At 44.6% G+C, this 13,448-nt stretch overlaps 1 protein-coding gene across 2 annotated transcripts in view; it reads left to right on the top strand.

The window, feature by feature from the left end:
* Positions 1–13,448, top strand: part of DHX35 (DEAH-box helicase 35) — a 2,070,470-nt gene that overhangs the window by 273,489 nt on the left and 1,783,533 nt on the right. The gene's annotated exons all lie outside the window — the stretch shown is intronic.

The raw sequence follows: 13,448 nt of genomic DNA, 5'->3' as shown, positions 1-13,448 counted from the left end.
GGTGAATTACCAGATGAGGGTGCCGTAGGCGATTTCAATGCGGAATGCGTGTGTAGTAAAAAGGGTATTTGCTCACCCTGGGACCGGCCTTTATTGCCCTATGACCCTCTACCACCCCTCACAAGTTCGAAACTATGCAAAGCACAATGTACACAATCTGGAACCCACTCACAAGAAGATTTTACACTTGCATTTATTTACTAATAAACCACCTAAATCCAAGCAGCAATTTTCTATAAAATGGGAATTAAAAATGCAAGCTAAATAATGCAGGTTATCAGTTACAAGTGAGATGCAAATCTATATATTCTTACGCTCCTGGAAATCTCTGATCTTGATGCGATCTGGTCACATCTAGGACCCACGCTGCCCTTGTGCCTGGCACCACTCCGGGACTGGCCTAGCCCCGGCAGCCTACATAGAGATGGGATGTGACAGCAAGAGCCTCTGCCTTTCAGTGCTAGCTGGTATTCCAGGCGCTGCTTTGTGTGTGCACGGTCCAAACAGCCCAGGAAGAGTCCCTCTCCCCTTGCTCAGGTGAAGGCTTCTTATTATGGCCTGCTTGTCTATTAATATGACGTATTAGATTTTCGAGAATCTTCTCGACAGAACCCTCGGTGCACAAAAACATGTTTTTGATAGGAAATTTCCAAGCTCTGTGGCTCTCAGGCTCTCTTCACTTTGTTTTGGGAAGTTTCTCTGCATTCCAGTCTTATCAGTGCACCTAGCGAAGGCGAAGAAAACCAGTGCTGGACTGCTAATGTCTGCGCAGAGCCTCTTTCAAGAAATAGATGTTTATGCGCTGAGGTGCTTTTGCAGTTAACCCCTCACAAGCACAGACGGGCTCAATCCGACTATGGGCTGAACAGCATTTTTCTACACCCTTCGAATAAGCTGAATATATGCTCAACAAGCCTTAAGCCTAAAAAGCACAGTTAGCTCAGTAGGTTAACGCCAGCGTCTAGATGCTTTCCATTACAGCGTGGACGATCCCTGGAATTTGGTACCTAATAGAAGGGGTACTACCAAGGGATCATGGGTTAGGGGTAAGAGAATCCGCCAAGAACTGGAAGGAAGTATGGGACCTCTCAATTCTAAATAGAAATTCCCATGGTGATATCCTCCTAACTTTTCATTGCAAAATGGGCCATGGAAATCAACGTTAAATTATGTTTTTGTCTCTTCAGATTTGTTTTTGAAGGGGGAAGCCTGGTAGTAAAACATTTGGATTTAAGTGATCATTCCCTAATGACATGTGAAATGATGCTTTTACCAAAGAAGCAGGAGAATAATATGCACTTGGCTTTGGAAATAAATCCAAGAAACCATGAGGTAAGAAGGTCCCCAAAATTGGCAAGGTCATTTAACAATGGGATTGTCGGTCTGAATGCAAAGGGACTGGCCTTTATTTGTTCTCCTAAAAGGTTCTGCTCTCGTATAGTGGCTGTTTTGGGAAGCCTCACAACAGAAAACCATTTGAAAAGAGGGACGTTAAAGGTTGGGTGGCAGTCATGGTTTTGATCTGGTGATCCAGGCTCATAAAAAATGAATGCGTAGGGAGGTAACGAGGCTAAAGAAGGAATTCCCAAGAGGATGCGCTAAAGAGGTGCAGAGGGTAAAAAAAATGGTATAGAAATTGGATCAAGGGTAGGCAATTTGTGTTGTGTATTAATGATGCTGAAAAAATGCAGACTTGTCTGTCATGGAATAACTCGGGCAAATTTTGGCAATTAAGCCCGAAGGCAGAGATCGCTTTTTGCAAACCCAGTCATTTCTAGAGGAAGTATGGGTTAAACATTTTAGCGACCTCTACATGAAATCGGGACTAAATGGGAACCCAGAGTGGTCTCCGGCTGGGTGGAAGGGGGCTATTAAGTGGGAATCGGATGAGATTTCGATATTGATAAAAAGGAGTAAGAAATCTAATGCTCCAGGCCCTGGCGGCCTTTCAAATTTGACATTTAAATCAAGTCCTTTTGTTAGGTCCAAATTATTGTCTGCCTTATTTACAAGCATGTTGATTAATAAACAGTTACCCGAACGTTGGTCTCATGCCACCAAAATTCTTATTTGTAAAGGTGGGGTTAGGTAGTCTCCCCTGTTCTACAGACCCATATTATTGCTCGATGCTTCAAATATAATTTTTCGCTAAAATGCTGCTTAAGGGACTTCAAAATTGGGCGCGCGATTGTAACTGTCTGGACCCTTTCCAGACTGGGTTCCGGCAGGGCATGGGAACTGCTTTAAATAGTTTTGTACTGGAATTGCTCTCAGCCCAGGCAAAAGCTCAACGTAGACGCGTTTTTGGCATTCCTGGACATTAGCAAGCCCTTTGATCATGTAAATAGGGCCTTGTGATGGAAAAGCCTACAGGAAAAGGGCTGTCCACTTCCCTTGGTGGGGATTCTGGAGGCTATGCGTATGGGCACAAGGTTAGACTTAATGCACACGCATCCTATACACCATGGTTAGAAACAAACGGAGGTCTACGTCAAGCGTGTGTTTTGGCACCTTTCCTTTTTTATTTTTATATTTTAGGAACATTAGATTACCTAAACTCTATAAAAACAAATCCCTCTAGGTTGGAGAACTCAAAATTCAACACTTACTGTATGCAGATGATATTGTGATTTGTGATGTGACCTCTATTGGTCTTCAAAGAGCTCTAAGTGGAGTGGAAGAATTTTTGGGCAGTTTGTATTTGTCGATAAATATAGTGAAATCTAAAGTATTGGTGCTAAAGGGAGGAAGCAAAAAAATGCAGAGTTGTTCCTTGGAAGCTAAATAGTTTAGCCTTGAGGTGGTAAAGAAGTTTAAATATTTAGGGTGCCTCTTTTATAATAACGGGGAAGGACCCGACTTGTTGATCGACCTCAAGGCTCTGTATCTGGGAGCATTAGTGCAGCTGAGGCAGTTTGACTCTTAAATTTGGTAGATTGTCTCCGCTCCCAGTGCTAAAATTGTACAAACAACAAATTGTCCCAAAATTAATATTTGGAGCTCTGACCAGGAACGCACAAGTTAATTGGTCAAAACTTGAGAGAATTACATGGAGAGAGGTCTTGTGTTTACCACGATCCGTCCCATTAGTGGGGATGCTTTATGAATTGGGACAGCTCCCAATCCAGACTATGATTGACGGTGGGGAAGCTGCATATATTTGCAAGTATACTGGCCCCACCGGTTGCCTCCATCTATGAGAGTCTAAATGTACTGTGGCTAAAAGGCTCATGCAAGGTCTTGGAGGAGTGGGGGTATGTGTGTCTGAAGATATTGCAAATGATGGGGGCCTCAGTAGAAGAACTGGGAGCAAGCTTATTTGGTAAAACAAAAATGATCCAGATATATGTGGGTTGTTCTCAGAGAGAATTTAATACAACATCAGTGCTTTGGAGACCACTTTGTCTGGACAATCAAGAACTATAATAACGTTGTTCCCTATTTGAAAAGCACCCGCCAAGGCTCTTCAGGTGCCATATTTTAAGATTTAAACTGAATTTACTCCCAACCCAAGAAGTTCTTGGCAGACAAAACAAAGTGCTGAGGGACCAGAGATTATGCCGGCACTGCCACAAGGAGATAGAGACATTAAAATATGTGTGTGTTCATTGTCCCAATCTGTGTACACTGAGGGGTCACATTTTATCTATGAATTTGATACCTACAGAACAGGATCTGTGGAGGGTGGTGCCATGGCTTTCGGGAAGTCTAATAAGAAAACCAAGGGTGAAGTGACAGACTTTTTCTCACCGCGAGTCAGGCAGCGCAGTCGAGAGAAGCTGGTGGCACAGGACCCTCTGTTAGCTGCGCTGGGAAGGATAGAGAAATCAACGTCACGATTGGCGTACAGATTTTATAAACTGAGTGAGAAAGTGGCACAGCTGGAAATGAGAACAGCTACTCTAAAACAGTGATCTAACAAATTGGACCAACAGTGTGCCCAAATGTCACCTTTGGTGCAGCAAACGCGATGTGGAGGCAGCGATTAAGGGGAACTTGGCAATGGAGTCCAGATTGGAATACCTAGTGAATGTGGTGAGGGCTCAACAACTGCGGATTATCAGTCTTTCAACTGGTGCCGAAATGGACAATCCTATCGGTTTTCTCTCCAGTTGGCTTCCAGAAGTGCTCAATTTGGAGGTGGAGGACGACCCTATCTAAGTGGACAAATGCTATAGAATGAAATCCGCCACCTCCAACAAGTCGCCAAATATGTTGCTAGGTCCGACTTTCATTGTCAAACTGAGTGATGCACGTGATAGAGATAGGATCCTGAAGGCTGCTGCAGTCAATCTTTGGGGTTTCAGGAGCATTGGATTCCCGTCTTTACTGACTTGGCACCAGTGACAGAAAAGAAGAGGCTCAATAACATAAAGAAATCCTTTTTCACACGAGGGGTGAAAGCAGGATTGCTTAGACCTCCTAAACTAAGGGTTTCGATAGGTGAGAAAGAATATGTATTTGTGGACGTCGAGAGTGCTGAGAAGCTTTTGACGACTGTCCCTGCTACTACGACATCCAGTCAGGACAAAGGGTGAGGTGACTTGGTGACTAGGCCTCCCTCCCCAGGGTGCTATTGTAGCACAAATATATCTCAGACGAACGGTTTCTGTCTCCCATACTGTTTATTATGTTCGTGGGTGACACCGTAAAAAAAACCTGCGTTTAAATCCGATGTAAGATGTGTAACAAGTCCTGTTGGTTTCTGATATAATTTGAGTCATTTTTAGTGTTAATGGGCTAATATCTGTTCTGGTCAGTCTCTATAGGGGATCTTGGTCTGGTAAGGGTGGCCAGGTGGGTTGTGAAACTAGTCTGAGTGTTTAAAATTGACTACTATGGTGATCTCGAAGATATTCCCTCCCCCACTCGGAAGAGGACTATTGGGGTGACTCAGTATGGCACTGGGGTAATACTTAATGTTAAACAAAGGGGGTCTGGGAATTTCTCTACCAGAACGAACACAGCCCAATGACCTGTTCTTGTGTGAATAACCCCTGGGAGAGACTCTACCAAGTCATTAGCACACTGTCCCTTTCACAGAGAAGAAATGTCCACGCATATCAGCCTTTGTCCTGCCCAGGGGCAGTCCAGTGCCGAAATGCTAGGCAATTCTCCTCTGAACAAGAGTACCAACAGTAACCCCATACACGTGTTTCAGCCTTGTTGGGCATCATCAGTGAGGTGAAACTGTGCCTCTCTAAGAACAGTGAGCAAGGGGTCCACGTCTGGATCGCCCTGGTAACTTAGAATGAGACCTATTTATTTTGGAAAGAAGGTGCTCAGTTTGGTAGTTAACTTTAGCTCTATGTGAACCTTAACACTGTGAAAAGAGGAGAAGCACTAAATTCTGACCTCCAAATTCAGCAGGCTAGAGGTTATTACATTCATGATGAATGTCATTTTCAAAAACCCATTCAAATTGTGGGTGCTGATAAAATCTGTGTTCGTATTTGATTGGACCCACAGCCCCTTTTCCACTAAGGAAGCTTCAAAGGCGAGGTTCACCAACAGTGTTTTTTCTGTCTGCTGCCATGCACTTCTATAGAATACAAATCCCTGCATGCACGAGTAGGGAGAATGTCTGACTCAAACACCTTACTGCCAGCTTTGCTGATCTGATTACCGCAGAATATTTCTGCCTTAGATTGTGGTGACTCCATGACAATGCCACCAACGAGGCTCTCCTAGTTATCCCAACCTCTCCCCTTAAGGACACAGACAGTGCTTTTCTGAAGCAAAGAAACACTTTTTAGAAATGGCAACAAGTCATTTAATTCAGTCCTTTCAATGCAAGTTTGCACTTTGTACCCACACAGCACTGTTTTGAAAGCCCTCGGGCTCTGAGCCTGACTCCCCTTTGGGGCCTTTGCACCTTCCCTGGAGAGATTTGTAGGGCTTGCAGTATCCCAAGGAAGGGTTTCGTTACTGACCTCCACATAGAGTCGTGCAGGAGAGAAAAGAATAACAGAGTTAATGGTAACGGATCTCAGGAAAGCAACATTACAGTGTCCCTAGACTTATGATCCAACAGCAGCACACTGCAGTGCAGGTCATGCCCCTAGGTGGGGCTGTGAGGGAAGGATCTTTATGAGCACAGCTACTGACGTGCTGTTTGCTCCCTGTCTGAACAGGCCCACTGCCAGTGGTTAATGGCTGTTAGCAGGTTGGATTGTGAATTTTTTTGATTTTTAAAACTTCTTCACGCACAGTAAATAAAGAAAAAAGGTTAATGGTCTTTGAAGTCAGCCATCCATCCAAAGTTCGCAGGCATGTTGATGAATTTTGCTGCAATGGCAGCAAACAGATGTTTTTTTGGCGAAACGCAAAATCGCGATATGCTGGAGGGTGTGATTCAGGAAAACAACAGTTCTTTGTTTCTTTAGCAGCCAGGAGAGGAGGTGACCCGTCTCAAAGGCTACTATCTATAGATGAATTGCAAGATGCATCCAGCACTGTTGCACACTGTCAAACAGAAAACTGCCATGTATGCCTAAAGCACACTCCACACGTGATACAGGGGCTATGTTAGCATTCATTGCTAACGTGCCACCTGAAGCTATCTGCAAGGTTGCCACATGGAATTCAGTGCACACATTCACACCACATTATTTGGTTGACACTTGGGCCAGGTATGACTCACAGGTGCAACAAGCAGTGGTAAAACATTAGTTTCGGTTCCTTCTGTGAGGACAAATCTGGAATCGAAATTTGTATGTACTGCCCTGGTATACTGCTGCATTATAGTATCGAGTAGGTACTGTAAACTGCCATGTTTAAACAAAAGTTGTTTTGCTTTGTTTGTTTGTTTTTATTATTTATAATGCGTGAGCGTACCCGGGTGTATCAGGGCGCAGCCTTTACAAGAATTTTCGAAACTTAGTTACAATACAAGAATGTACATAATACAAGAATAAAGTACAACAATGTTATATACAAATCAGTAGTAGGCCAGCAGGCAGTTATATACAGGTAAGCAGGAGGCACACAGGCAGGTAAGCAGGAAGGCATACATGGTTACAGTTTGTGCGGGTGGCGCTGGGCACTTCAAAGTCTTAGTGGGTCTCGAGTTTCAACCATGAGATTACCAATGAGTGGAAATTCTGGGAAGGCATGTCAATTCTAAGGTTAGGAGGCAAGGAATTCCACAACAAAGCGGCTTTTACTGGGAAGCTGTTGCCCCCTATCGTGGCCCGCTTGTAGTAAGGAACAGATAGACAGTTTTTGTATGCGGTTCTGGTGGGTATTAATGAGGACTGTCGGTGGAATCTGTTGATCAGGTAAGTTGGGGCGGCATTGTTCAGACTTGTGAGTGAGTGATGCCGTTTTTAATAAAATTATATCTTTAGTGGCTAGCCAATTGTTCTGTTGGCTGAGATTTGTAATGTGTTCCCTTCTGGAAATGCCCAGAGCTGCTCTTAGAGCATTGTTCTGAAGGGTTTGCAATTTACTGGTGGTAGCCTTAGTAGATCCCAGATATAGGGCATTGCAGTAGTCAAGGCGAGACAAAATAAGAGCTCTGGCGAGTGTCAGGCAACTAGAATCCGACAGGAAGGGTTTAGCTCCGTGGATTAATTTGCATGTATAGGCCGTGGAGGATGCAAGGGAGCTCACTTGTCTTTTGAAGGAAAAATTGGAATCTAGATAGAATCCCAGTGATTTGACCTCCTGTCCAACTTTAATGTTGTTTCCGTCAATCATGAAGGAATTGTAGTCCGGGCCGAGTTTCTTTATATTGAGTGTGGTACCTAGGATAATGAGTTCTGTTTTATCATCATTCAGGCATAGTCTGTGAGTGGCCATCCATGCCTGGATGATGATGTACACCCTATTTAACAAGGCCAAATCCTTTCCATAATCTCCAGAAAGCGGAAGGAGGATCTGAGTATCATCTGCGTAATTAGTGTAGGTTATACTGAGATGATCCAAATCATCGAAAAGGGGCTTGGTAAATATGTTGTATAGTGTGGGGGAGACACAGGAGCCCTGAGGAACACCGCAGGTGATGGGTATGGGGTCTGCTGCAGCCGTGGGAGAGAAGACCCTCATGGTCCTACCGTTGAGGAAGGATGTGATCCATGTGATGGCCTCCGTTGAGAAATGAGCTGCAGTGTGGAGGTGTGAGCATAGGACAGAGTGATCGACCAGGTCGAATGCTGCAGATAGGTCAAGGAGTAAGGCAGCTTACCCATTGTCTCTGATCGAATCGATCTGGGCTTTCAGGTCAATGAGAGCGGTTTCAGTCCCATGTTGGGGCCGGAACCCAGACTGTCTAGATCCCAGGAGGTTATGTTCTTCTAAGTGCTTCTGTATTTGTACATAAGCAACCTTGTCCAGAATTTTTAGGAGAAAGGGAACGGTTGTTATGGGTCGGTAGTTTGTGGGTATGGTAGGGTCGAGAGTGGGTTTTTTCAATAATGGGAGTACCCAGGATTGTTTTAAGTTAGTAGGGATGAATTCAGTGGCAAAGGAGGCATTGATCAATTTTGTGATGAAAGGGGAGAGGTCTCGGGCAGCATCTTTGATGAGCTGAGCAGGGCACAGGTCTCCCTGGCAATTGGACGGTTTCAGAGATAGGATGATTTTTTCCACTTCCAAAATATTGACTTTGGCCAACTGGAAACGGGCTACGTCGGAGTGCATGGGTTTGTCGAGAATTTTTGAGTTGGGAATGTTATTCAAGGAAGCTCTTTTGCTGGATATTTTACTTTGGAGAGTCACAATCTTATTTGCTAGGGCATTTTGAATGTCTGCACACCAGCTTTTGTCTTTGGTGCAATTGTCAGGGGGTGCTATGGGGGTTTCTATTTCTTTGAGGATTGAAAAGAGTTCTTTCATGTTGGATTTGGCTTGGGATATACGGGAGTCAAATGAAGTACGTTTGGCCAGGTATATTTCTTTTTTATACAGTGCAGTTAGTTTGGAAAGTTTGAGTTTGTTTGAGTCTGAAGGGGATTTTTTCCAAATGGCCTTGCAACTTCTTTTTTGCTGCCTTAGGTTTTTGAGGAATGGTGTATACCATTTATTGAGGTGTGTTTTTGGTTTGCTGGATCTGAGTTTGAGTGGGGCGATGCGGTCCAACGCGGTGGCCATAATCTTGTTATATTCTTCGACCAGGGACTCAGGGTTCAGGTCGTCTGGCAATGTGTTGAGAGTGGGGAGTAGGTTAGGTATAAGTCTTTCTGCTGTCATGTTTTTCTTGTTTCTGGTAAGGGTAGGTGGGGCCTTGATAGTAGGCGGGGTGGTGGTCTATCAGTGGAGACCATGAATGATATCAAATGGTGGTCAGTACAGGCTAAAGGTGAGATGTTTGTAATATTCGCTAGGCAATTGTGGTCAGCCACCCAGTCAAGAGTTCTGCCTTTCGAGTGTGTTGGTAACGTGCCTCTTTGCGCGAAGCCTAATTCAGATTGTTGGCTATAATGCTGGCAGGGTGGTCTTCCGGGTCATTGTAACCCAAATTGAGGTCACCTAGGGTGAGTGCTTGAGTGGAGCTTTTAAGGTTGCTGGATAGGATAGAGTTGAGGTCTTCATCGAAGGTACCAATGGGGCCTGGTGGGCGGTAGATCAAATAGATGTTGAGGGTTTGGGCGTTAGTGAGAGGTATTTTCACTGCTAATGTTTCACAGGAGGGGGCATCTATGGAAGTGGCTAGTCTCATGGTAAGACTGCACTTATGGGTAATGGCGACACCACCTCCTCTCGAGTTGGGTCGGTCTTGTCTCAAAATAGTGTAATTGTCTGGGATTGCCAGCATGAGCATAGGGCCTGCTGCTGGGTGTAACCAGGTATCGGTGATGGCGAGGAAGTCAAGGTCTTCTAACAGTATTAAGTCTGCGATTTCTATGGGATGGGCTACCAACGATCTGGTGTTGATCACAGCTCCCTTAATCTTAGGACTAACTATGTTTTTGGGAGTGGAGTCTATCCTTTCTGAGGTAGTAGTATGGCGCTTGTCCTGTAAGAGTTCAGGAGTACCCAAGTTGAAGGAGTTATGAAAAGGTGATGAGTAGGAAGGTTTTTGTAATGGGTTACTGAGTTGTGTGGCGGGATTAGGTCGGAGTGGTTGCGTTCTACGGTTTTGTCTGTTAGGTAATGAACGGGCCAGAGGCTTGTGGATTTTGGCTAGCCTGGCTCTAACTCCAAGATTCCTTTCTATAGTAGTGCAAGGGTGACTGGAGGGTGGTAGTACCTGAATGTCATTTAAATCTAAATAAGATACATGGTTATTAATGCATGTCTTTGCAATAAAAGCTCTTCGCCTAATGTGTGGCTATGCTCGCCTCCAGATATCTTGCTTCTGATGTGTTTCCCTTTTGGCATATGTAAGTATGTATTAGGCTCCCGCTTTCCTAGAGAAAGCGGCTTTAGTAAATGAAATTCCGATTATACGTGTGCTCGCCTGCCTCAGATCATGTGTAAACCTTTGAGAAGTATATTCAGCCTCACTAAATGTATCGCTTTATGCTGTTGTTCCTGGTAACAAACCTTACATGTAATTAGCTGGTGTCAAAGATTCTGTTAGAGGGGCTTTGTTCCCTCTTTGTAACATTGTTTCAGTAGGATTTTACCCTGTCTGGACTGCCCCTTCCATTGAAATGCATGTGTTCCTTTGGGTGTAAGAGAATGGTGCTTGGAGGGAGAGGGGTTCTCACTTGTGTCAAAGTCTTGCACTGTCGGTCCGTTTTTGTCCTGTTACTTACTTTTTACTAATACATTTTCACCAATCCACCAGAATAGTCGGTGGTAATTTTTTGCACGACACTTATATCAACCCACCACCACCTTCTGGTACTGCCTGATAGTCTATCAAAAGCATGCGATTCTTTGCAGTTCCTCAAGCTTCCGAAGACCAACATTACACACCTGTAATCGTCTTTCTGATGCTTGCATCTGCTTAGATTCACATGCGCCCAACCTCCCCTTGTTGGGAGTGGAAGCACCATAGACAAACTTGATTTATTATGTGAGGTTTTTTCAAACAATTCATCGCATTCACACTTTACTATTCACTCCACACAACCTTGGGTCAGAAAAACAACAATCTGAGGACCCAGACGCTCGAGGGATCATGGTACAGTACATGTCACAGTAGGGATAGTATTACAGGAACGCCCAGTCAAAATTGAAACCACTATATGTTGGCCTACGCAAAGCATGTTAATCTAAGCAGATACAAGCATCAGAAAGACTATTGCAAGTATGTAATGTTTGTCTGTCTTATTCGTTTTACTCCTCCATCGAAAACATCCATAGGCTCAAGGCCTGCTTCTTATTGATCCAGGTGTGGATCTCCAGTGCTTACCTGGAACTCAACTCCATCAAGACGGAATTCCTACTGTTGACCAACTACCCTGAACACCCGGACATCCACACCTGGCTCTCTGCTATGCACCTCAAGATCTTCACACGGCAGCTGGCCCCTTGCGTCAATCCCCTTGGGTTTGATATCGACAGACACCTCCACTTCAAACAGCATGTCACAAGGAAGATGCAAACGCCTTGATACCAACTTTTATTCCTGTGGAAAATGAAGCCCTTCATCACCAGGAAACGACTTCAGATCTGCTGTCCAAGCCTTGGTCCTCTCCCACATGGATGGTGGCAATGCCCTCTTGGAATACCTTCCGGCGACTATCTTGCTCCCCTGAGATATTTCCTGCATTTGTATTTGTATTTTATTTATTTGTATAGCGCACCTGGCCCTGGGGCTTCCGGGCGCATATCTTAGGTTACATGGCAAAGTGACATGAGCATAGATTACAGAGATAAACAAAGTGTAAAGGAGCAATCATAGGTTACAGTCATATACAAAGTGTAAAGAACAAAGGTGGCAGTAAGCAAGGCATAACACAGACACAGAATATATACAGAATATATACAGGTTAAGTAGGTGTAGGGGTAATTTACAATGTGTTTGTATGCACAGGCTACTCCGCAAGTAGATGCAGAGAGAACGAGGTGGTGGCTAACGGGCTAGTTAGTGCCGGGAAAGGTCCGGGGCAGTTAGCCATACTTTGGCCTTGCTCTTAAAGGTGCAGAAGAAGGTTCAAATCTAAGTGGGTTAGGTAGTGTGTTCCAGGGTTTCGCAGCGAGGACCGGGAAGCTCGCCCCACCTGATATCTGCAGTTTGTAGCGATGTATGGAGAGACAGCCTGGGCGGGTCTGAGTGGTCAGTTGGCAGTGTGGTAGGCAAATCCGCAGGCCAGGTAGTTAGGTGCTTGGTTGGAAAGGCATTTGTGCATCAGAGCAAGTGTTTTGAGTGAAACTCTTTGTGATACTGAAAGCCAGGGAAGGCTGTCTAGTGTCAGATATGTGCTGATTCCTAGGGATGTTTAATGCAGCTCTGAAGGCATTGTTCTGGATGACCTGTAACTTGTCAAGATTACGTTGGTTGCTGCCTAAGTAAAGGGTGTTACAGTAGTCAATTATTGACATGACCAAAGTCCTGGCTAGTGTGGTACAGTTGGCTGGTGTGAGGAAAGGTCGGTAGGCTGTGATGAGCTTGCAGGTGTAGGCAGAGGCTGAGGATACTGCGTTAGTTTATCTAGTAAGGGATAGGGTGGAGTCAAGATAGATACCTAACGTTTTAGTGTATTTGTATTTGTATTTATTTTATTTATATTGCGCAGCCTGCCCAAAGGCATCAGGGCGCATGTTTAGAAGGGTTACATAAGTTTACAGAAAGAACGATTACAAATTGCATAGTAAAATAAGCATACATAGAAAGTCGTCACAATAAATACAACAGTGGATGGGGTTGTAGAGCATGTAGTGGATGATTACCACATGGTGGTCAGCTCATCGTCTTGCTCATAGAGCCATTGCTTTGTTCTGTGTTTGAAGGATTGGAGGGAGGGGACGTTCCTGAGGTCATTGGGAAGTGAGTTCCAGAGCTTAGCGGCCAATACCGGGAAGCTTGAGCCTCTGGCAGTCTGTAGTTTAAAGCCGGGAATAATGAGCGTATGTGCTTGCGCAGCTCTTAGTGGTCTGTGGGCTGTATGCTGTGTAAAGCGCTCTGACAAGTAGGCTGGTGCTGCGTTGTTCTGTGCTTTGTAACTTAGGATAAGAGTTTTGAAGGCAATACGCTGTGGGATAGAGAGCCATCGCAAGTTCCGTCTCGTAGATGAGATGTGGGTGCGCCTAGGAATGTTGAGAGCAGCCCTAATGGCGTTATTCTGGGTTACCTGAAGTTTGTCGATGTTTCTTTGATTAGTTCCGAGGTAAAGGGCATTACAGTAATCAATTTTGGATAAAATAAGGGTTCTGGCAAGGATCAGGCAGTTGTCAAGAGTTAAGAAAGGACGGCAGGCAGTGATTAGTTTGCACGTGTAAGCCGATGCTGAAGCTACTGAGTTAGTTTGTCTGGTGAGCGAGAGGGTGGAGTCTAAGTAGATTCCAAGTGTTTTAGTAACGTTGGAGACCTTAATAATGTTGCCATCAATGTT

The sequence above is a fragment of the Ambystoma mexicanum genome, chromosome 3p, assembly GCF_040938575.1.
Source record: "Ambystoma mexicanum isolate Mex_15411 chromosome 3p, UKY_AmexF1_1, whole genome shotgun sequence".
In the NCBI taxonomy this organism is placed as follows: domain Eukaryota; kingdom Metazoa; phylum Chordata; class Amphibia; order Caudata; family Ambystomatidae; genus Ambystoma; species Ambystoma mexicanum.
This window is presented reverse-complemented; position numbering and strand designations above follow the sequence as displayed.